This window comes from Lycium ferocissimum, chromosome 8, assembly GCF_029784015.1.
Source record: "Lycium ferocissimum isolate CSIRO_LF1 chromosome 8, AGI_CSIRO_Lferr_CH_V1, whole genome shotgun sequence".
In the NCBI taxonomy this organism is placed as follows: Eukaryota; Viridiplantae; Streptophyta; class Magnoliopsida; order Solanales; family Solanaceae; genus Lycium; species Lycium ferocissimum.
Genome location: NC_081349.1, coordinates 68,288,270 through 68,309,886, shown reverse-complemented (window position 1 = coordinate 68,309,886; position 21,617 = coordinate 68,288,270). Strand labels below are relative to the sequence as shown.

General features: G+C 40.6%; 9 non-coding genes and 18 pseudogenes across 9 annotated transcripts; all 27 read left to right on the top strand.

The window, feature by feature from the left end:
* The first annotated feature begins 2,656 nt into the window (after positions 1-2,656).
* LOC132068929 (5S ribosomal RNA) lies at positions 2,657-2,779 on the top strand (annotated as a pseudogene).
* A 226-nt stretch (positions 2,780-3,005) lies between these two features.
* On the top strand, positions 3,006-3,124 carry LOC132068954 (5S ribosomal RNA; annotated as a pseudogene).
* Positions 3,125-3,347: 223 nt separating this feature from the next.
* On the top strand, positions 3,348-3,467 carry LOC132068884 (5S ribosomal RNA; annotated as a pseudogene).
* Positions 3,468-3,691: 224 nt separating this feature from the next.
* On the top strand, positions 3,692-3,809 carry LOC132068901 (5S ribosomal RNA; annotated as a pseudogene).
* A 224-nt stretch (positions 3,810-4,033) lies between these two features.
* LOC132068945 (5S ribosomal RNA) lies at positions 4,034-4,151 on the top strand (annotated as a pseudogene).
* Positions 4,152-4,382: 231 nt separating this feature from the next.
* On the top strand, positions 4,383-4,501 carry LOC132069000 (5S ribosomal RNA). The gene has a single exon (XR_009417581.1). It is a non-coding gene; the product is annotated as a 5S ribosomal RNA (ribosomal RNA).
* A 224-nt stretch (positions 4,502-4,725) lies between these two features.
* LOC132068899 (5S ribosomal RNA) lies at positions 4,726-4,845 on the top strand (annotated as a pseudogene).
* A 197-nt stretch (positions 4,846-5,042) lies between these two features.
* On the top strand, positions 5,043-5,161 carry LOC132068936 (5S ribosomal RNA; annotated as a pseudogene).
* Positions 5,162-5,384: 223 nt separating this feature from the next.
* LOC132068940 (5S ribosomal RNA) lies at positions 5,385-5,503 on the top strand (annotated as a pseudogene).
* Positions 5,504-5,728: 225 nt separating this feature from the next.
* Positions 5,729-5,847, top strand: LOC132068908 (5S ribosomal RNA; annotated as a pseudogene).
* A 223-nt stretch (positions 5,848-6,070) lies between these two features.
* On the top strand, positions 6,071-6,189 carry LOC132068875 (5S ribosomal RNA; annotated as a pseudogene).
* Positions 6,190-6,412: 223 nt separating this feature from the next.
* LOC132068894 (5S ribosomal RNA) lies at positions 6,413-6,530 on the top strand (annotated as a pseudogene).
* Positions 6,531-6,754: 224 nt separating this feature from the next.
* LOC132068862 (5S ribosomal RNA) lies at positions 6,755-6,872 on the top strand. The gene has a single exon (XR_009417549.1). It is a non-coding gene; the product is annotated as a 5S ribosomal RNA (ribosomal RNA).
* Positions 6,873-7,093: 221 nt separating this feature from the next.
* LOC132068985 (5S ribosomal RNA) lies at positions 7,094-7,209 on the top strand (annotated as a pseudogene).
* Positions 7,210-15,478: 8,269 nt separating this feature from the next.
* Positions 15,479-15,597, top strand: LOC132068975 (5S ribosomal RNA; annotated as a pseudogene).
* A 224-nt stretch (positions 15,598-15,821) lies between these two features.
* On the top strand, positions 15,822-15,940 carry LOC132068989 (5S ribosomal RNA). The gene has a single exon (XR_009417572.1). It is a non-coding gene; the product is annotated as a 5S ribosomal RNA (ribosomal RNA).
* A 224-nt stretch (positions 15,941-16,164) lies between these two features.
* On the top strand, positions 16,165-16,283 carry LOC132068944 (5S ribosomal RNA; annotated as a pseudogene).
* A 202-nt stretch (positions 16,284-16,485) lies between these two features.
* On the top strand, positions 16,486-16,604 carry LOC132069008 (5S ribosomal RNA). The gene has a single exon (XR_009417589.1). It is a non-coding gene; the product is annotated as a 5S ribosomal RNA (ribosomal RNA).
* A 224-nt stretch (positions 16,605-16,828) lies between these two features.
* On the top strand, positions 16,829-16,947 carry LOC132069087 (5S ribosomal RNA). The gene has a single exon (XR_009417655.1). It is a non-coding gene; the product is annotated as a 5S ribosomal RNA (ribosomal RNA).
* A 2,089-nt stretch (positions 16,948-19,036) lies between these two features.
* LOC132068922 (5S ribosomal RNA) lies at positions 19,037-19,155 on the top strand (annotated as a pseudogene).
* Positions 19,156-19,379: 224 nt separating this feature from the next.
* On the top strand, positions 19,380-19,497 carry LOC132068893 (5S ribosomal RNA; annotated as a pseudogene).
* A 224-nt stretch (positions 19,498-19,721) lies between these two features.
* On the top strand, positions 19,722-19,841 carry LOC132069123 (5S ribosomal RNA). The gene has a single exon (XR_009417688.1). It is a non-coding gene; the product is annotated as a 5S ribosomal RNA (ribosomal RNA).
* Positions 19,842-20,065: 224 nt separating this feature from the next.
* On the top strand, positions 20,066-20,184 carry LOC132068938 (5S ribosomal RNA; annotated as a pseudogene).
* Positions 20,185-20,409: 225 nt separating this feature from the next.
* LOC132068995 (5S ribosomal RNA) lies at positions 20,410-20,528 on the top strand. Its single transcript, XR_009417576.1, has one exon. It is a non-coding gene; the product is annotated as a 5S ribosomal RNA (ribosomal RNA).
* A 224-nt stretch (positions 20,529-20,752) lies between these two features.
* LOC132068895 (5S ribosomal RNA) lies at positions 20,753-20,871 on the top strand. Its single transcript, XR_009417557.1, has one exon. It is a non-coding gene; the product is annotated as a 5S ribosomal RNA (ribosomal RNA).
* Positions 20,872-21,094: 223 nt separating this feature from the next.
* LOC132068881 (5S ribosomal RNA) lies at positions 21,095-21,202 on the top strand (annotated as a pseudogene).
* A 226-nt stretch (positions 21,203-21,428) lies between these two features.
* LOC132068919 (5S ribosomal RNA) lies at positions 21,429-21,547 on the top strand. The gene has a single exon (XR_009417560.1). It is a non-coding gene; the product is annotated as a 5S ribosomal RNA (ribosomal RNA).
* Positions 21,548-21,617: the final 70 nt, after the last annotated feature.

Sequence of the window (21,617 nt, the reverse complement as noted above, 5' to 3'; positions counted from 1 at the left end):
GGGGAAAGGGGTGAAAAGGGTTTTAAGAGCGCAGCCGGGGACATCCAAAACCTCACCCGATCCACAACCTAAAATTTAGTGTCACGACCCAACCCCGTAGGCCGTGACTAGTGCCCGAGCTGGGCACTTGTACCCACCTGCCAACTACAATCAGACCATAGCGAACATGATACGAACTCATACGTACAGAAAGGCACGACATCGCGCGTACATATATACATATCGTACATAAGTTTGGGAACATTCAAAACATGGACACAACCAAACCGTGACTACCCACAACCCACACATATGTCTACGGACCCCGAATAAACATATACGTATATATATATACAAAAGCGAAGAATATGTACCAAAATATAGGCTACGTAGGTGCACTCCAAGACAAATTGGACAATCTAAAGGGCCCCCAAAAAATGCCGTACCCCATGAAAAACGCGATCGAATAAACATATACGTATATATATATATATATATACAACGGAAGAATATGTACCAAAATATAAAACTTGCCGAAAACATAAATCATGCATCTCAAAATCATAAATAGATCGAGTGACATAAATAGAAAATCATCATGTACATATGCATGCATAACGGATCACCAAAATCATCATATACATGTACACATAACGTTCTAGTGAGGACGCGCGAAGTCATCATATGCCACGGCCAATTCTCCCGTATCATCATACCCATCATATCATCATATATATACATATAACGTGTACGCGGTGAGCATGCGTAAAGCACGAAATACGACGCATGTAGGAAGTAGCACGAACACGAAAGAAAACCATATACACACAAATCATCAATCAATGGATAGATAAGTAGTAGTACGGAAAATCATGTTAAATCATTCAAAAACAAAGCCATTGCCTCTAAAACATAAATCATGCATCTCAAAATCAAGTTATAATACGTTATGGAACTTTCTACGAACGTGACATACATTTTTAGACATAGAAAAAACCATTTATGCATGTAATCCAATCATATCAAAGCATAAAGACCCCTTAACCATATTAAGGATGCGATTATCACTCATAACGCTCGAGAGAGTTACCTCAAGGCTCGTGTCAAGTAAAATCATCAAAAGAAAGAAAGAATATACATGTACATAATCCAACGTCGCGGACTTTCCAAGATCTACAATACGTCATTAAATACTAACCATTAGCTAAGGGATTTAGGAACCCGATTCCAAACGAACGCCAAATTCTATATGCCATTTCCCCTATAAATACAATAACCGGCCACCAAATCTCCCATATCATCATACAACATCAATAATCATCATATATATACATATAATTCAACAACATTCATTATATTCAATTCAACTACTTACATTCAAGGAACATCAACGCACATACGTGAACAATCCGAAACCATTCAAACAATATTCAAGAACACTTTAAACAATTCGCACAATATTTCAAACAACCCGACCAACTCTCCAATTCACCCGAATTCATCTCCAAACCCGAGAACAACATCACCAACACATTCCTCTTTCCCAAATTCATAAATTACACCAACAATCATCATCTAACAATGTCATTCTCAAATGGATAGATAAGTAAATGCACATTAACCTCCACGCTCGAGAGTCACAACGAAAAAACTCTCATGTTAAGTTCTATAACAACAACAACCAAAACACTAAATAAAACTAGTTCATTCCTTGTCACACAAGATGACCTACATTCGGCCACCATCACACACACACATATTTCATGATTTCCATCCATTTCAACACCAACAACAACCAACGTGCTAAATAGCCAATTCATCACTCCCACACACATTAAGTCATAATACCATGCATGGAACTTTCTACGAACGTTTCGATTCATTTCTACACTTCACAACATACACAAACCATGCATAACTATGAAAGAAGATTAAACCTTACGGACATTTTCTTAGCATTTTTCTTGAACGTTTAACAACCCCTCCATGATTCACCTTCTAAGGAGGTTCTTGAGAATAAACATATACGTATATTGGTTTTCTCTCCAAGCTTCTTGATTTTTCTAGGTGTGAAATGATGAAGATGACTAATTATTCATCTTTTGCTCCCATATATTAACCATCCATGTGGCCATGGCCCACCTCCATGTGGCCGGCCACATGCCTTCTATTTTCTCTTTTTTTTTTCTTTTTCATGAACCAATTACTTTCCTAAAATAACTTTTGACCCCAAATTTCCTTAATATTCCATGCCAGAAAATCATAAGCAGCTCATGTCTTAAACAAATCGTAGTTAAAGTCTCGACTTCGTATTCCGAAATAGTCTTGTCCCTAACTTATCGTGGTTAACTCGGATTATCCCGTCGTACAAAATACGGGATATAACATCAAGCACGCTTGGGCGAGAGTAGTAATAGGATGAGTGACCCCCTGGGAAGTCCTCATGTTGCATCCCTCCTTTTGTCCGGACTACGCTCATTTTCGTCTGTTTAATTATTTACCCCAAAAAATAAGCTAGATCTCGGAGAAATACTTATGATCGAAAAAAGAATTGCATAAAAAAGATAACGGAGCGTGAAGTTACACTTATTTAAAGGTTTTGACTTATACCCCTTATTTTTCGAGAAGGGGGAGAGGGAGGAAAGGGTTTATGATAATTTTGAGAGCAAAGACAATTGTATGCAATCATACCAGCACTAACGCACCGGATCCCATCAGAACTCCGAAGTTAAGCGTGCTTGGCGAGAGTCGTACTAGGATGGGTGCCCCCCCCCCCCCGGAAGTCTTCGTCTTGTATCCCTCATTTTTTCCGGACAATGCTCATTTTCATTTTTATAGTAATTTTTTTTTTTTTTAAAATAAGGTAAATCTCGGAGAAATACTCAAGATCAAAAAAAGAATTGTATGAAACGGATAACGGAGCACGAAGCTATGCGAATTTAAAGGTTTGCACTTACGCGCTTTATTTTTAGAGAAGGGGAACGGGGAAGAAAGATTATAAGAGAAAATTGAGCACTACGACTGATGGATGCGATCATACCAGCACTAACACTTTGGATCCCATCAGAACTCCGAAGATAAGCACGCTTGCGCAGGAGTAGAAATAGGATGGGTGACCCCCTACGAAGTCCTCGTGTTGCATCCCTCCTTTTGTCCGGACTACGTTCATTTTTTTCTGTCTAATATATTTTTTTCAAAAAATAAGCTAGATCTCGGAGAAATAATCAAGATAAAAAAGGGAATGGCATAAAACAGATAACGGAGCGTGAAGTTATGCGTATTTAAAGGCTTGCACTTACACGCCTTATTTTTCGAGAATGGGGAGGGGGAGGAAAGGGTTTAAGAGAATTTTGGGTGCTAGGACTAATGGATGCAATCATACCAAAGACAAACACACCGGATCCCATCAGAACTCCAAAGTTAAGCATGCTTGGGCGAGAGTAGTACTAAGATGGGTGACCCCCCAGGAAGTCATCGTGTTGCATCCCTCCTTTTGTCAGGACTACGTTCATTTTCTTCTGTTTAGTATATATATTTTTTTAAAATAAGCTAAATCTCGGGAAAAAACTCAAGATCAAAAAACGAATTGTATAAAACGGATAACGGAGCGCGAAGTTATGCGTATTTAAAGGTTTGCACTTACGCGCCTTATTTTTCGTGGATGGGGAGGGAGAGGAAAGGGTTTATGAGAAAATTGAGCGCTAGGACGGATGGATGCGATCATACCAGCACTGACGCAATGGATCCCATCCGAACTCTGAAGTTAAGCATGCTCGGGCTAGAGTAGTACTAGGATGGGTGGCCCCTTGAGAAGTCCTCGTGTTTATTCCCACCATTTGTCCGGGCTACTCTAATTTTTGTCTGTTTAATATATTTTTTTTCAAAAAAAATGCTAAATTTCCGAAAAATATTCAAAATAAAAAAAGAATCGCATAAAACGGATAACGGATCGCGAAATTACGTGTCTTTAAGGGTTTCCACTTACACGCATTATTTTTAGAGAAGGGGAAGAGGGAGGAAAGGGTTTAAGTTAATTTAGAGCATTACGACTGATGGATGCGATCATACCAGTACTAAGGACCAAATCCCATAAGAACTCCGAAATTAAGCACGCTTGGGGGAGAGTAGTAATAGGATGGGTGACCCCTTGGGAAGTCCTCGTGTTGCATCCTTACTTTTGTCCTGACTACGATCATTTTTCGTCTGTTTAATATATTTTTTTTTTCCGGAAAATAAGCTAGATCTTGGAGAAACAGTAAAGATCAAAAAAAAAAGAATCGCATAAAACAGATAACAGAGCGTGAAGTTACGCGTATTTAAAGGTTTTCACTTACGCGCCTAATTTTTTGAGAAGGGGGAGGGCGAGGAAAGGGTTTAAGAGAATTTTGAGTGGAAGGACTGATGGATGTGACCATACCAGCACTAATGCACCGAATCTCATTAGAACTCTGAAGTTAAGCGTGCTTGGGCGAGAGTAGTAATAGGATGGGTGACCCCCTTGGAAGTCCTCGTGTTGCATCCCTCTTTTTCTTCGAACTATGCTCATTTTCGTCTGTTTAATATATTTTTTTCCTAAAAATAAGCTAGATCTCGGAGAAGTACTCAAGATCAAAAAAAGAATCGCATAAAACAGATAACGTAGCGTGAAGTTACGCCTATTTAAAGGTTTGCACTTATGCTCCTTATTTTTTTAGAAGGGGGAAGGGAAGGAAAGGGTTTACGAGAATTTTGAGCGCTAGGACTGATGGATGCGATTATACCAGCACTAACGCATCGAATCCCATCAGAACTCCGAAGTTAAGCGTGCTTGGCCGAGAGTAGTAATAGGATGGGTGACCCCCCTTGGAAGTCCTCATTTTGCATCCCTCTTTTTGTCCGGACTATGCTCATTTTTGTCTGTTTAATATATTTTTTTTTTCAAAAAATACTCAAAATCAAAAAAAGAATCGCATAAAACGAATAACGGAGCGCGAAGTTACGCGTATTTAATGGTTTTCACTTACGCGCATTATTTTTAGAGAAGGGGAAGAGGGTGGAAAGGGTTAAAGAGCGCTACGACTGATGGATGCGATCCAACCAACACTAACACACCAGATCCCATCAGAACTCCAAAATTAAGCACGCTTGGGCGAGAGTAGTAATAGGATGAGTGATCCCCTGGGAAGTCCTCATGTTGCATCCCTCCTTTTGTCCGGACTACGCTCATTTTCGTCTGTTTAATTTTTTTTTCCCAAAAAATAAGCTAGATCTCGGAAAAATACTTATGATCAAAAAAAGAATCGCATAAAAAATATAACGGAGCGTGAAGTTACGCTTATTTAAAGGTTTTGACTTACACGCCTTATTTTTCGAGAAGGGGGAGGGAGAGCAAAGGGTTTATGATAATTTTGAGAGCAAGGACAATTGTATGCAATCATACCAGCACTAACGCACCGGATCCCATCAGAACTCCGAAGTTAAGCGTGCTTGGCGAGAGTCGTACTAGGATAGCCCCCCCCCCCCGGAAGTCATCGAGTTGCATCCCTTCTTTTTTCCGGACAATGCTCATTTTCATCTATTTAGTAATTTTTTTTTAAAAAAAATAAGGTAAATCTCGGAAAAATACTCAAGATCAAAAAAAGAATTGTATGAAATGGATAACGGAGCACGAAGCTATGTGAAATTAAAGGTTTGCACTTACGCGCTTTAGTTTTAGAGAAGGGGAACGGGGAAGAAAGGTTTTAAGAAAAAATTGAGCGCTATGACTGATGGATGCGATCATACCAGCACTAACACTCTGGATCCCATCAGAACTCCGAAGATAAGCACGTTTGCGCAGGAGTAGTAATAGGATGGGTGACCTCCTACGAAGTCCTCGTGTTGCATCCCTCCTTTTGTCCGGACTACGTTCATTTTTTTCTGTCTCATATATTTTTTTCGAAAAATAAACTAGATCTCGGAGAAATAATCAAGATCAAAAAGGGAATGGCATAAAACAAATAACGGAGCGTGAAGTTATGCGTATTTAAAGGTTTGCACTTACACGCCTTATTTTTCGAGAATGGGGAGGGGGAGGAAAGGGTTTAAGAGAATTTTGGGCGCTACGACTTATGGATGCAATCATACCAGCACAAACACACCGGATCCTATCAGAGCTCCAAAGTTAAGTATGCTTAGGCGAGAGTAGTACTAAGATGGGTGACCCCCCAGGAAGTCATCGTGTTGCTTCCCTCCTTTTGTACGGACTACGTTCATTTCCGTCTGTTTAGTATATATTTTTTTTAAAATAAGCTAAATCTCGGGAAAAAACTCAAGATCAAAAAACGAATCGTATAAAACGGATAACGGAGCGCGAAGTTTTGCGTATTTAAAGGTTTGCACTTACGCGCCTCATTTTTCGTGGATGGGGAGGCAGAGGAAAGGGTTTATGAGAAAATTGAGCGCTAGGACAGATGGATGCGATCATACCAGCACTGATGCAATGGATCCCATCCGAACTCTGAAGTTAAGCATGCTCGGGCTAGAGTAGTACTAGGATGGGTGGCCCCCTGAGAAGTCCTCGTGTTTATTCCCACCATTTGTCCGGGCTACTCTAATTTTTGTCTGTTTAATATATTTTTTTTCAAAAAAAATGCTAGATTTCCGAAAAATATTCAAAATCAAAAAAGAATCGCATAAAACGGATAACGGAGCGCGAAGTTACGTGTCTTTAAAGGTTTCCACTTACACGCATTATTTTTAGAGAAGGGGAAGAGGGAGGACAGGGTTTAAGTTAATTTAGAGCGTTACGGCTGATGGATGTGATCATACCAGCACTAACGCTCTGGATCCCATCAGAACTCCGAAGATAAGCACGCTTGGGCGAGAGTAGTAATTGGATGGGTGACCCCTAGGAAGTCCTCGTGTTGCATCCATCCTTTTGTCCGGACTACGGTCATTTTTTTCTTTCTAATATATATTTTTTCCAAAAATAAGCTAGAGCTCAGAGAAATAATCAACATAAAAAAAATAGTATAAAACCGATAACAGAGCGTGAAGTTATGCGTATTTAAAGGTTTGCACTTACGCGCCTTATTTTTCGAGAAGGGGGAGGGAGAGGAAAGGGCTTTAGAGAATTTTGAGTGCTAAGACTGATGGATGCGATCATACCAAAGACAAACGCACCGGATCCGATACTCCGAAGTTAAGCGTGCTTGGGCCAGAGTAGTGCTAAGATGGGTGACCCCTCGAGAAGTCATCGTGTTGCATCCCTCCTTTTGTCCGAACTACGCTCATTTTCTTCTATTTAGTATATATTTTAAAAAAGAAAAAGCTAAATCTCAAAAAAAACTCAAGATCAAAAAACGAATTGTATAAAACGGATAACGGAGCGCGAAGTTATGTGTATTTAAAGGTTTGCACTTACGAGCCTTATTTTTTGAGAACGAGGAGGGGGAGGAAAGGGTTTAAGAGAAAATTGAGCGCTAGGACAGATGGATGGGATCATACCTGTCACGACCCAACTCCGTAGGCCGCGACTCGTACCCTAGCTGGGCACTTACACGTACCTTATCCTAAATTAGCAAAATATTAAAAGTAAACGGAAACAATAATTTAATCAGGTCAAGCAGATATAGCGCACGAAGGCCGATAAGGCCGTTACAACATATAGATAAGCTATAATCGTACGCAAAACTCACAAACGTATACAGAACCCACACCACATGTCTACAGACCTCTACAGAACAAAACGTAATCATATGACGGGACAGGGCCCCGTCGTACCCAGAATAAATATGTACAAATGTAACAGAAAAGTCTATACCAAAATATGGGCTCCGGACAAAGGAGCACTTCAGGGTGAGCAAATAACCTAGCGGCGAATCAACAACTCGGACGTACGTACTGCGTGGCACGAAACGCGGCCCCGAGAAGAAAGGGGGTCAGTACGGAAAATGTACTGAATATGTAAAGCAGAGACTGTAATAAGTAAAACTAAAATCAGAAAGAACATGCAGAAAGCAAACGAGGTACATAGGTAATCAAAATGCGTATCAGAAATCATAAGTGATGCATGCAGAAAACATATGCAAAGCCGGCCCCGCTATGGGGCTCGGTGAATGAAACGAGCGCTCCCTTCGTCCCGCGCCAAAACACATCATACTTCGGAGCGGGGAATATCTCGAAACGGATCGTAACATACCGTGGCCACATCGAACATAATCAACGGATATCGGCATAAGCGTACATGGCACATCATACACCACAACCCATGTACGTATATACCTGCCCCCTCACACCGGGGCGCGGCGAACAATGCAGAGAAATACGCTTGAGAACATATCCTGGCCCGGCTCAGTGTGGGAAATATTGAGGCATCCACGAGTGGAGTAGTGAGAAACTAATGCAATAAAAATGACATGCATATTTCCAGAGACTCGATGAGGCATATCAAATGACAAATCGAATCAATGAAATCGGACGGAGTCATAGTGCGTACCTTTCGGACATCACGGAGAGTTAAGTCGGAACGGAACGTTCGGATCCGTGATACATATCGTAACACATCATAGGACTTAACGGAATATTTTAAACGATTTTTAAGTAATAAGTAGAGGAGTAGTTAAAACGTTTCCTTTAAAACCGCTCGAAGATAAATCATAATTGCAAAAGGATAGAATCGGAAATAGTGGGCCCACCTCGGGTCAACCGAGGGGTGGACACAAATTATGTACAATAGGCTTTATGGAGTCGCTTATGAAAGTTCTTGAAGTAATCGGGTTTTACTTACAAAAGTTTTAGGCGTTTAAGCACTTTCTTACCTACTTACAACTTAACCAATTCAATTCTACTGAAAGAAAGTGGGACAATTTCAAACGTGGATTACAAAGAGTAGAGTTGTCCCCGAAGTACGAATTCAAGCCTAGTATACCTAGGACGTGCCAAGAGAAGGAAAACGGAGCTTTACATACCTTTTGCGCCTCTTACGCTCTCCAAAACTCACTTCCCGTTTCGCCAAAAATCTGCAAATGGTCACATTGACCAGTTACTATTCAAGAGACTTAAAATTTCCAAACTTAACCAATATTGTTCTATAAAAATTTGGGCAGCATCTCCCCTACACATATAGCATCCCCGAGATTCTACTCGGCTCAAAATGATCAACAACAACCCAACCAACAACATTAATTCGCAACAAGAATCGCATACTAATCACGAATGATCTTCTTTCAACATAAGGCCACAACTTCCAAACTAACTTCACATTTCAAACCAATAGCAATGTTTACTTACTCATTTGCTTACCAAGATCATCCCAACATCATTTGGAGACATTATATATATCTTTACATATTATTCGCAAAATATACAAATTTTCCACCGAAACCATAACTCGTCCAAAACTTCCATTCTTTAACTAACATGCTCATAACGCATTATCATTTCTCAAATTCATTAATAGCAACCATAATTAGCACCTAAACAATGCATTTCCATAATTACATATCAACTATTCCATTGCCATGCCCTACACGGCCACATGCCAAATCTCAATTTCCCTCCAATTTTGTTCTACTTCCATTTCCAACACACATTCCACAATAACCATGACCATAATACAACATAAAATTCAACTCATCTCATCTATACCATAATGCACCTACACGGCTACATACACATATATGTACTTACTTTGTAAACCTCCATATTTCTATAACTTTTACTCATTCCTACACATTACAACATAGCCCAAGGCTTTACAACATGAAAAAGGAAATAAAATCTTACCTTTTACTTCCAAGTTCTTCACCTAGCCAAGTTGTCCAAACAAAGAAACCAAGGCTCAATCTTCCGAAACAACTACGCCACGTCGAAAAGGGACCTTGAATTAGTATATAAACCACAAGAAAACAATTTTGGGATCAAGATTTTTGAGGGATGATTTTCCTTATGGCGTACCGAATGCCTTTCTCCTTCTTTTTTTTTTTTTTTTTTTGTTCTTGTTCTTCTCTTGTTTCTTGAATTTTCTTGAATCCTTGATGCCTTTTATAATTTAATTTGGCACATGGCATAGCACATGACCATCCCATGGGCCAAGGCTAGGCCATGGCCGGCCAACTCTTGGCTTGGGCCTAAAGTTTTCCATAATTTTTTTCATCTTATTTTTGTGGCCCAATTGACGATGGGAGGCTCTTGGAAATTCACGGGACTAATTTACAAGATTCCAATTTCGCCCTTAACCTTTCTTAACATTTCCGCGTCAATATTTCCTTAAACATCACATGCTCATTAAGTAAGATCCAATTAAAGCCTTATTTCTTAGCATTCCGAATGATCTCCAATTTTTCCGAATACGCACGAAATGCGAGGTATAACATTCTTCCCCCCTTTAGAACATTCGTCCTCGAATGTTCAACTAGTCTTATGGGAGCTTAAGAGGTCTCTAGGGGGGGGGGGTTCCATTACCTGCCATGTCATGCAGTCTCATTTCCTGACTACGTTACCTCGCCACCGTACCTCAACCCAAGCCACGTCTTAACTACGCAACATTCTTACCTCACGCACAACGTAACAATGTCCAAAATATATCCTGAGTTGGACTTGTTCTCCTCGTCGAGTCTTATTATACCTTTCATATGACACAAAGATTTACTCTCTTTTAATAGCCGGCTAATTCTGATCAATTCATTCAGATCATCTTCTACCCAACTTGAAATATCCTAAACACATTACTCCGGATCATCCTTTTGTTCTTAACTTAAACCCTTCTATTGTCCCCCACTTAGTCGTCAAACCATGTGGACTTACAGATTTTTCTAACTTGCTCCGGCGAGAAATCTTAACCGTAGTCCGAACATTTGTATCGAATAGGCTATAGCTTCGACCGTCTTTATCTTGTACTTGCGTCCCTCATACTTGCTTCCCCCCTTTAGGGGCGTGCTTACACTATTACCCGATTATACTCTACCCTATGTCTACATTCCCAATTTCAATCCGGCGATATTTGATCCCAACGTGCTGATCCTCTGACCTCCCACCTACTCGTTCTCTCTTTTTTTTTTTTTTTCCCAAATATCAGTGCATCCGAACCGTCCGAACTTAATCCGTGGCAAGAACAACATCAACTTGTCTTATAGCATTTGTGACATTTATACTATTTCCCATTTAAGCTTTGCTACCTTGTCCGCTCAAGGCCTTTTCTATACCGCCCCAAGGGTTGCCGGAACACACATATCCGCTGATACAACTATATATGGGACACACACCTACGCAGACATGCAGTCACTATCATCTCACCTACAAAATATTTCCAAACACTATTCGAACTCACCCCAATTCCGAGATCGTGACACGTCCCCTTCTTCCTTACCGGTCTAATTTGCCTCGTTCCACGTGACCTCCTAAAATATTCATCTACTCAGTATATTCCAAGTCCCTTTAGATTACTCTAGCTTCCCATTTACTTCTTTTGGCTGAAGTTGTAAAGTTTTCAGAAACTTCCCAGGGGGGTCACCCATCGTGAAATTTCCCTCACCCTAGCACGCTTAACTTTGAGTCTTCGTCGGAATACAATACTTTAATACTGGTATATTCGCGTTCTCTCCACTGCATGACCTCCATCACGTAATTTGGGGTAAAGTAAGGTCCCGACGTGTTTTCGGACGCCCTCGTGACACAATTACAATTTTACCCTTCTTGATCCCCCGTGTTCACCTTTCATCTACGGACACAACTACCTTCCGTCCTCGACTCCCAGATCCACTACAATAATGAACCCACCTTAGTTATCCCGATTTACGAATATTTGACTATCGGCCCTTACAATCCGACTTACCGCCATTATGCAACAGTTAGGTAACAAATACACACATATATAGAACAAATTTCAATAAATACTCGTATACCTGTGGACGAACGTCTCCCGGCCGATCCGGTAAAGGCTATAGAGCGAAGGTACTCCTCCTCGTCATCCCCCTCGTCCGAATCCGAGAGATATAGGTAGTCCGACGACTCTGGTTCACCGATGACCGGGACAAGGCTGCCAGAGTACGGCGTAACGCTCGCTGAAGAAGCTGGCGGAACATAGTGCTCCACCATAGGAGCGACTGGCACAATGTCGGGGAGCTCCTCTCCCGGTGCCCCCGCCCCATACTCGGACGGATCCGTGTCGTAGCTGCTCTCTGGAAGATCCTCCTCACTGGGGGTCGCAGACTCCGGAGGAATCGTCGCCGGATCCTCCGAAGGATCAGTCTCAATCGAATAGCTAGGGCTCCTCCGCTAGGCCCTACCTCTTCCCGGGGTCAAACACTCTGGGGGGATCGTAGCGGTGGATCCTCGAGGGTCCGTCTCAATAGAATAACCGGGGCTCCTCCCCGCCGGGCCCCGAGCTCGAGGTCCCGAGCATACCTTGGGGCCTTGTTGGCACCCCTATCATCGAAGGTCGACCTCTTCATCTTCTATCAATGCGTACCTACTGCAGAAGAAAGCGTCGAGAAATGGTCTTTCCCCTGACTGCGGCTCTATCGCACGATCTAAGACGAGAAGAAAGGTCATTGATTCCTAAATGCCCCGCAGCCCCACGTTTATAAGTGTGGCCGGCTTCACACCATAAACAAGGCTGCCGGACACGGTGCCGTAGACATTCCGAGGACCTAACCGCTCGATACCACTTTTGTCACGACCCAACTCCGTAGGCCGCGACTCGTACCCTAGGCCCAGGCACTTACACGTACCTTATCCTAAATTAGCAAAATATTAAAATTAAACGAAAACAATAATTTAATCAGGTCAAGCAGATATAGCGCACGAAGGCCGATAAGGCCGTTACAACATATAGATAAGCTATAATCGTACGCAAAACTCACAAACGTATACAGAACCCACACCACATGTCTACAGACCTCTACGAACAAAACGTAATCATATGACGGGACGGGGCCCCGTCGTACCCGAATAAATATGTACAAATGTAACGAAAAGTCTATACCAAAATATGGGCTCGGACAAAGGAGCACTTCGAGTGACCGAGCAAATAACCTAGCGAGCGAATCAACAACTCGAACGTCTGTACTGCGTGGCACGAAAACGGCCCCGAAGAAAGGGGTCGGTACGGAAAATGTCTTGAATATGTAAAGCGAGCGTAATAAGTAAAACTAAAATCAGAAAGAATATGCAGAAAGCAAACGAGGTACATAGGTAATCAAAATGCGTATCAGAAATCATAAGTGATGCATGCAGAAAACATATGCAAAGCCGGCCCCGCTATGGGGCTCGGTGAACAGAACAGAGGCGCTCCCTTCTGTCCCGCGCCAAAACACATCATACTTCGGAGCGGGGAATATCTCCGAAACGATCGTAACATACCGGGTGGCCACATCGAACATAATCAACGAGATATCGGCATAAGCGTACATGGCACATCATACACCACAACCCATGTATACGTATATACACACCCCCCTCACACCGGGGCGCGGCGAACAATGCAGAGAAATACGCTTGAGAACATATCCTGGCCCGGGCTCAGTGTGGGAAATATTGAGGCATCCACGAGTGGAGTAGTGAGAAACTAATGCAATAAAAATGACATGCATATTTCCAGAGACTCGATGAGGCATATCAAATGACAAATCGAATCAATGAAATCGGACGGAGTCATAGTGCGTACCTTTCGGACATCACGGAGAGTTAAGTCGGAACGGAACGTTCGGATCCGTGATACATATCAGAACACATCATAGGACTTAACGGAATATTTTAAACGATTTTTAAGTAATAAGTAGAGGAGTAGTTAAAACGTTTCCTTTAAAACCGCTCGAAGATAAATCATAATTGCAAAAGGATAGAATCGGAAATAGTGGGCCCACCTCGGGTCAACCGAGGGGGTGGACACAAATTATGTACAATAGGCTTTATGGAGTCGCTTATGAAAGTTCTTGAAGTAATCGGGTTTTACTTACAAAAGTTTTAGGCGTTTAAGCACTTTCTTACCTACTTACAACTTAACCAATTCAATTCTCTTGAAAGAAAGTGGGACAATTTCAAACGTGGATTACAAAGAGTAGAGTTGTCCCCGAAGTACGAATTCAAGCCTAGTATACCTAGGACGTGCCAAGAGAAGGAAAACGGAGCTTTACATACCTTTTGCGCCTCTTACGCTCTCCAAAACTCACTTCCCGTTTCGCCAAAAATGCTGCAAATGGTCACATTGACCGGTTACTATTCAAGAGACTTAAAATTTCCAAACTTAACCAATATTGTTCTATAAAAATTTGGGCAAGCATCTCCCCTACACATATAGCATCCCCGAGATTCTACTCGGCTCAAAATGATCAACAACAACCCAACCAACAACATTAATTCGCAACAAGAATCGCATACTAATCACGAATGATCTTCTTTCAACATAAGGCCACAACTTCCAAACTAACTTCACATTTCAAACCAATAGCAATGTTTACTTACTCATTTGCTTACCAAGATCATCCCAACATCATTTGGAGACATTATATATATCTTTACATATTATTCGCAAAATATACAAATTTTCCACCGAAACCATAACTCGTCCAAAACTTCCATTCTTTAACTAACATGCTCATAACGCATTATCATTTCTCAAATTCATTAATAGCAACCATAATTAGCACCTAAACAATGCATTTCCATAATTACATATCAACTATTCCATTGCCATGCCCTACACGGCCACATGCCAAATCTCAATTTCCCTCCAATTTTGTTCTACTTCCATTTCCAACACACATTCCACAATAACCATGACCATAATACAACATAAAATTCAACTCATCTCATCTATACCATAATGCACCTACACGGCTACATACACATATATGTACTTACTTTGTAAACCTCCGTATTTCTATAACTTTTACTCATTCCTACACATTACAACATAGCCCAAGGCTTTACAACATGAAAAAGGAAATAAAATCTTACCTTTTACTTCCAAGTTCTTCACCTAGCCAAGTTGTCCAAACAAAGAAACCAAGGCTCAATCTTCCGAAACAACTACGCCACGTCGAAAAGGGACCTTGAATTAGTATATAAACCACAAGAAAACAATTTTGGGATCAAGATTTTTGAGGGATGATTTTCCCTTATGGCGTACCGAATGCCTTTCTCCTTCTTTTTTTTTTTTTTTTTTTGTTCTTGTTCTTCTCTTGTTTCTTGAATTTTCTTGAATCCTTGATGCCTTTTATAATTTAATTTGGCACATGGCATAGCACATGACCATCCCATGGGCCAAGGCTAGGCCATGGCCGGCCAACTCTTGGCTTGGGCCTAAAGTTTTCCATAATTTTTTTCATCTTATTTTTGTGGCCCAATTAACGATGGGAGGCTCTTGGAAATTCACGGGACTAATTTACAAGATTCCAATTTCGCCCTTAACCTTTCTTAACATTTCCGCGTCAATATTTCCTTAAACATCACATGCTCATTAAGTAAGATCCAATTAAAGCCTTATTTCTTAGCATTCCGAATGATCTCCAATTTTTCCGAATACGCACGAAATGCGAGGTATAACAATACCGACACTAACGCACTGGATCCCATCAGGACATTGAAGCTAAACATGATTGGGCGAGAGTAGTACTAGGATGGGTGACCCCCTGAGAAGCCCTTGTGTTGATTCCCTCCATTTGTCCGGACTATGCTCATTTTTGTCTGTTTAATATATTTTTTTTTGAAAAATTAAGATAGATCTCGGAGAAATACTCAAGATCAAAAAAAGAATCGCATAAAACAGATAACGGACATGAAGTTACGCCTATTTGAAGGTTTGCACTTACGGGGCTTATTTTTCGAGAAGGGGGAGGGGGAGGAAAGGGTTTAAGAGAATTTTGAGCACAAGGACTAATGGATGCGATCATACCAGCACTAACGCACCGGATCCCATCAGAACTCAGAAGTTAAGCATGCTTGGGCGAGGGTGGTACTAGGATGGGTGACCCCCTGGGAATTCCTCGTGTTGCATACCTCTCTATCTCCGGACTACGCTCATTTTCGTCTGTTTAATATATTTTTTTCTCAAAAATATGCTATATTTTCGAAAAATACTCAAAATCAACAAAAGAATCGCATAAAACGGATGGCCTAGCGCAAAGTTACGCGTATTTAAATGTTTCCACTTACGCGCATTATTTTTAGAGAAAGGGAAGAGGGAGGAAAGGGTTTAAGACAATTTAGAGCGCTGAAACTGATGGATGCGATCATACCAGCCCTAACGCATCGGATCCCATCAGAACTCGGAATATAAGCATGCTTCGGCGAGGCTAGTACTAGGATGGGTGACCCCCTGGGAAGTCCTCACGCTGCATCCCTCTTTGTCTTCGGACTACGATCATTTTCATCTATTTAATTTATTTTTTTCCAAAAACTAAGCTAGATTTCAAAAAAATACTCAAAATAAAAAAAAATCGCATAAAATGGATAACCGAGCGCAAAGTACGCGTATTTAAAGGTTTCCACTTAGGCGCATTATTTTTAGAGGAGGGGAAGAGGGAGGAAAGGGTTTAGACTGATGGATGCGATCATACCAGCACTAGCGCACCAGATCCCATCAGAACTCCGAAATTAAGCACGCTTGGGCGAGAGTAGTAATAGGATGGGTGACCCCCTGGGAAGTCCTCGTGTTGCATCCCTCCTTTTGTCCGGACTACGCTCATTTTCATCTGTTTAATATATTTTTTTCAAAAAAATAAACTAGTTCTCGGAGAAATACTCAAGATCAAAGAAACAATAGCATAAAACAGATAACGAAGCGTGAAGTTACGCGTATTTAAAGGTTTGTACGTGCACGCCTTATTTTTCGCGAAGAAGGAGGGGGAGGAAAGGGTTTAAGAGAATTTTGAGTGCTAGGACTGATGGATGCGATCATACAAGTACTAACGCATCGGATCCCATCAGAACTCAAAAGTTAAGCGTGCTTCGGCGAGAGTAGTACTAGGATGGGTGAACCCCTGGGAATTCCTCGTGTTGCATCCCTCTTTTTGTCCGTACTATGATCATTTTCGCCTTTTTAATATATATATATATTTTTTTTTGAAAAATAAGCTAGATCTTGCAGAAATACTCAAGATCAAAAATAGAATCGCATAAAACAGGTAACAGTGCGTGAAGTTACGCGTATTTAAAGGTTTGCACTTACGTGCCTTATTTATCGAGAAGGGGGAAGGGGCAGAAAGGGTTTAAGAGAATTTTGAGCGCTAAGGACGAATGGATGCGATCATACGAAGACTAACTCATGATCCCATCGAAAGGTCAGGTTAAGCGTGCATCGGAAGAGTAGTACTAGGATGGGTAACCCCCTGGGAAGTTCTTGTGTTGCATCCCTCTTTTTCTCCGGACTACTTTCATTTTCATTTGTTTAATATATATTTTTTTGAAAAATAATGTAGCACACCCTTTTTTGTAGGATGCCACTTGTGAAACAAAATCAAATTTCATACTTCAACGATTAGAAGAAATTTTTTTAATAAGATATTCACAATAATTTAGTAGCGAAAATAGGCCCATGTGAACAAGTTTCAAAGGTGCATACTTATAACTCAATCACAAAATTATACTCTCAATGATCATGTTATCATATGGATGTGTCTCAAGATATTCTTCTCAGCCCACAAAGCAAGTACGCTATCAAAGTAGCAACAAAGCCAATATGACAGGCCGACTTAAGTAGATATTATTTCACCAAGATTCAAAGCTTTCTCACAATATCTCAACCAAAACAAACTATCTCGAAGAAAAGTTCAAAAAAAGAATTAAAATGCAAACCTTGAAGAGCTTTTAAAGTTTCACAAAGCTCAAACAAACATCAAGAAGTTATAAATCCCAAAGAAAATGCGATCAAGTAAATATGAAAATGACTTCCTTAGCCAATTTAAGCTAGCTTGTACAAGAGTATACATATGCCTTAAACACACAATCAAATATCTAATTAAGTTCAATAGTTTCGAATATATATCAAAACTAACCACGATATTGGTGAAAATCACCCTAAAAAAAGAATCGCATAAAACGATAACGGAGCGTGAAGTTACGCTTTTAAAATAAGGTATTGTGACTCGGTTTTTAAAGAAGAAATTAAACAACAAAAAATAGACTTTGTGGTATAATGAATGTTGTGGATATATGTCTTGGAGTTCTATAGAAATTTAAATCACCCCAGTAGCACTTTCATACAAAAATATATGCCCAAAATACTAACAGTAGTACATGGAGGGTTTATAAAACAAGATAACGGGTGCCTTCCCTACATTTAATCACCCTTATTTTTTAAATATTTTTTTCAAGCAAAGCTGGGTTTTGGAGCACCGAAAAAAGTTGTAGATCTATGAAATAGCTTTCTAGAACATCTTGGATTACTTAAAACTAAATTTTATACAAGGAGGTTTTCTTTTTCGCTAACAATTGTTTTAAATATACAGGTTTTGCAACTTACCTCAATATTGTCGGAGTGGCTTGTGGCTCAACCACGTAAAAAAAAGTTTTAAGCTTGATGGTTGATTTTGGAGGATGAATAAGTCATGAGAGAAGAGAGAGCTTTTGGGGTTTTATTTGGTGGAGAAATCCCACAGAAATATCAAGAGGCTTGGGGAGAGAAAACTTAGGCAACCCCCGGTATATATTTACCTTTGGATAACCTATGCAAACTTTTTTCTTTTTATTTTGGTTTTACTACAAAAGATCTCGCTGCCCAAAATACATAAATATCTAATCTATTTAATAATTTACTAAGATAATAATTGTAGGAGTAGTTTACATAACTACCCATAACACTTCAAACAAATTCCAAATATCATGAAATTCACGTTCAGGAAGTGCGAAGTAATATATACCCTTCCTATCAAGATATGGTAAATCAAAAATTCAAGTGTTAATTTAAAAATTTTGGGGTGTCACAAATAAGCAAGATTTCCGAAAGATACTCAAAATCAAAAAAAAAGAATCGCATAAAACGTATAACGGATCGCGAAGTTACGCGTATTTAAAGGTTTCCACTTACGCGCATTATTTTTAGAGAAGGGGAAGAGGGAGGAAAGGGTTTAAGAGAACTTAGAGCACTACGACTGATGGATATGATCATACCAGCACTAACGCAACGGATCCCATCAGAACTCCGAAGTTAAGCACGCTTGGCCGAGAGTCGTACTAGGATGGGTGACCCCCTGGGAAGTGCTCATGTTGGTTTCCTCCTTTTGTCCATACTATGCTCATTTTAGTCTGTTTAATATATATTTTTTCAAAAAATAAGCTAGATCTGGGAGAAATACTCAAGATCAAAAAAAGAATCGCATAAAACAAATAACAGAGCGTGAAGTTACTCGTATTTAAAGGTTTTCACTTACGCGCCTTATTTTTCGAGAAGGGGGAGGGGAAGGAAAGGGTTTAAGAGAAAATAGGTCGGTAGGACTGATGGGTACGATCATACAGCACTGACGCACCGGATCCCATCAGAACTCTAAATTTAAGCATGCTTGGGCGAGAGTAGTACTAGGATGGGTGACCCCCTAGGAAGTCCTCGTGTTGCATCCCTCCTTTTGTCCGGACTACGCTCATTTTTGTCTATTTAATATATTTTTTTTTAAAAAATAAGCTAGATCTCGGAGAAATACTCAAGATCAAAAAAAGAATCGCATAAAACGGATAACGGAGCGCGAAGTTATGCGTATTTAAAGGTTTGCACTTACGCGCCTTATTTTTAGAGAAGGGGGAGGGGGAGGAAAGGGTTAAAGAGAAAATTGAGCGCTAGGACGAATGGATGCGATCATACTAGCACTTACGCACCGGATCCCATCAGAACTCTAAAGTTAAAGAGTGTTTGGGCGAGAGTAGTACTAGGATGGGTGAACCCTTAGGAAGTCCTCGTGTTGCATCCCTTCTTTTGTCCGAACGACGATCATTTTTATCTATTTAATATATATTTTTTTGAAAAATATGCTAGATCTCGAAAAAATACTCAAGATCAAAAAAAGAATCGCATAAAATCGATAACGAAGCACGAAGTTACGCGTATTTAAAGGTTTTCACTTACGCGCCTTATTTTTCGAGAAGGGGGAGGGGTAGGAAAGGGTTTAAGAGAATTTTGTGCGCTAGGATTGATGGATGCGATCATACGAGCACTAGCGCACCGGATCCCATCAGAACTCCGAAGTTAAGCGTGTTTAAAAGAGAGTAGGACTAGGATGGGTGACCCCCTGAGAAGTCCTCGTGTTGATTCCCTCCTTTTGTCCGGACTACTCTCATTTTTATCTGTTTAATATATTTTTTTTAGAAAAAATAAGCTAGATCGCAGAAAAATACTCAAATAAAAAAAAAGCATCGCATAAAACCGATAACGGTGCGTGAAGTTACGCGTATTTAAAGGTTTGCACTTACGCGCCTTATTTTTTGAGAAGGGGGAAGGGGAGGAAAGGGTTTAAGAGAATTTTGAGCGCTAAGACTGATGGATGCGATCATACCAGCACTAACGCACCGAATCCCATCAGAACTCTGAAGTTAAGCATGCTTGGGCGAGAGTAGTACTAGGATGGGTGACCCCCTGAGAAGTCCTCGTGTTGCTTCCCTCCATTTGTCCGGACTACGCTCATTTTCGTCTATTTAATATATTTTTTTTCAAAAAATAAGCTAGATCTCGAAAAAATACTCAAAATCAAAAAAAGAATCGCATAAAACGGATAACGGAGCGTGAAGTTACGCGTATTTAAAGGTTTGCACTTACGCGCCTTATTTTTCGAGAAAGGGGAGGGGGAGGAAAGGGTTTAAGAGAATTTTGAGCGCTAGGACTGATGGATGCGATCATACCAGCACTAACGCACCGGATCCCATCAGAACTCCGAAGTTAAGCGTGCTTGGGCGAGAGTAGTACTAGGATGGGTGACCCCCCGGGAAGTCATCGTGTTGCATCCCTCCTTTTGTCCGGACTATGCTCATTTTATTCTATTTAATATATATTTTTTTTAAAAATAAGCTAGATCTCGGAGAAATACTCAAGATCAAAAAAAGAATCGTATAAAACAGATAACGGAGCGTGAAGTTACGCGTATTTAAAGGTTTGCACTTACGCGCCTTATTTTTTGAGAAGGGGGGGGGGAGGAAAGGGTTTAAGAGAATTTTGAGCGCTAGGACTGATGGATGCGATCATACCAGCACTAACGCACCGGATCCCATCAGAACTCCGAAGTTAAGCGTGCTTGGGCGAGAGTAGTACTAGGATGGGGAAGTCCTCGTGTTTTATCTCTCCTTTTGTCCGGAGTACGCTCATTTTCGTCTATTTAATATATATATTTTTTCAAAAAATAAGCTGGATCTCGGAGAAATACTCAAGATCAAAAAAAGAATCGCATAAAACAGATAACGGAGCGTGAAGTTACGCGTATTTAAAGGTTTGCACTTACGCGCTTTATTTTTAGAGAAGGGGGAGGGGGAGGAAAGGGTTTAAGAGAAAATTGAGCGCTAGGACGGATGGATGCGATCATACCAGCACTAACGCACCGGATCCCATTAGAACTCTGAAGTTAAGCATGCTTGGGCGAGAGTAGTACTAGGATGGGTGACCCCCTGGGAAGTCCTCGTGTTGCATCCCTCCTTTTGTCCAGACTACGCTCATTTTCATCTGTTTAATATATTTTTTTTTCTAAAAATAAGCTAGATCT